Here is a 1,537-nt window from a genome sequence, read left to right on the forward strand (position 1 = left end):
CATCTAAATTACTTGTAAGGCTTTGAAAGGCATTAATATTCTAAGGTTCTATTTCATATTACATAACGAATGAATTTTAATCATTTTTTTCTAATCAGTGTCACTCCTTAGAAATTATGTTTATGCAAGAGTTGTTTCTTAATACTTTCCTGTAAAGTCAATGACCTTACTCATTTAAGGGGAAATAATATGGATAACATAGGCCTAATATTTAGTTCATTTGGTTTTCCAGAAGTTCATTAAAGCCATGTGATTTGTTTTAAAAAAATCAAATATATATTATTTTCATATTTCTACAGCCATTATATGTCCACATCAAATTTCTGAATGAGATTATCATGGATCATAATGGTATATGACAAAACAAGAGGAGATAACTCAGAAGAATTTCTTTAGAATTAATGAAGTTGAAGTTTCTTTAAAAGTATCACACATTTGAAAAACCATGCCCTGAGTCACTTTCTATTTACTCAAAATTGAAAGAACTATTTATTTCAGTTGAAAGTTGAAAACTATATACATAGAGACCTCTGAGAGAAACTCTCAAGTTGTAGGGTAAACCAAAACTGTTAGACTTTTTGAGCCAATTTTATGCACTGACTGAAATCACTAATGAATTATGAGGATTTGCTACACCAAGAGTTTTTTACATCCATTTTATAGGTATAGTATAAATTTTATAGTCAAACAGCTTAACTAGATTTTTTCTTTCATTCTTCATATCTAAGACAGGAAGGGAAATGACTAAGTGGATTTCTACTTCAACTGAAATAGCTATGCATTTCTTTTCATACCCAGACATTGAGCAATCTACAGTTTGAAATAAGAACATATTGTTTACCATTGGCTTTGAAAGATTTTACTCTCCTGAGCTCCAGTGATATATTTTTATTAGCTAGCATTACTGAGGTTGTGAGTTGCAAACTTTTATTAAAACAATGACTGGTACAACTATTCAAATTGAAATTAATAAAATCAAGGGAATATTTCTTAAGAGGACAGAAAACCATATCTTGAGTGATTTTTAAAATTATTGACTTAAAAAACATTGGGTTCCAGAAGTGAAACAGAGTTTTATCTTATACCTATTAATCTCTGTGCCTCTTTAAACTTAATTTTCCTAAACTTAATATAAATCTCATTTAGCCCTGTATTTCAATCTTTGTCATCAGTGAATTAACCCAAGCTCTCTCCTGCCCTAGTCACCTAGTACATTTACTAGTCAGGCTTCTATTCTCAGCATGGCTAAAAAGATTTTATTCCCATTAATGGCAAATAGTTTTTACCACTCTCTTCCTCTGGTAGATTAAGTTTCCTTATTTTATATTTCAAAATTTTCACTATGGTCACCAGGACTTGCTCATTCTTTTTGTGTTTCCCAAACCTTAGTCTGATTAGTTGTGATATTGATTTATAATAAGAAATATATATTTGGTCTTTGACCAATTCCTTGCTAAGAGTTCCTAAAAACCTTGGAATTTCCTAAGTCATGAGAGTGATCAAGATGTCTTCTTTTATGTTAAGGGGGCAAGTTTTG

The sequence above is a fragment of the Furipterus horrens genome, unplaced genomic scaffold (genome assembly GCF_987537825.1).
Source record: "Furipterus horrens unplaced genomic scaffold, mFurHor1.1.pri manual_scaffold_1, whole genome shotgun sequence".
Taxonomy (NCBI): Eukaryota; Metazoa; Chordata; class Mammalia; order Chiroptera; family Furipteridae; genus Furipterus; species Furipterus horrens.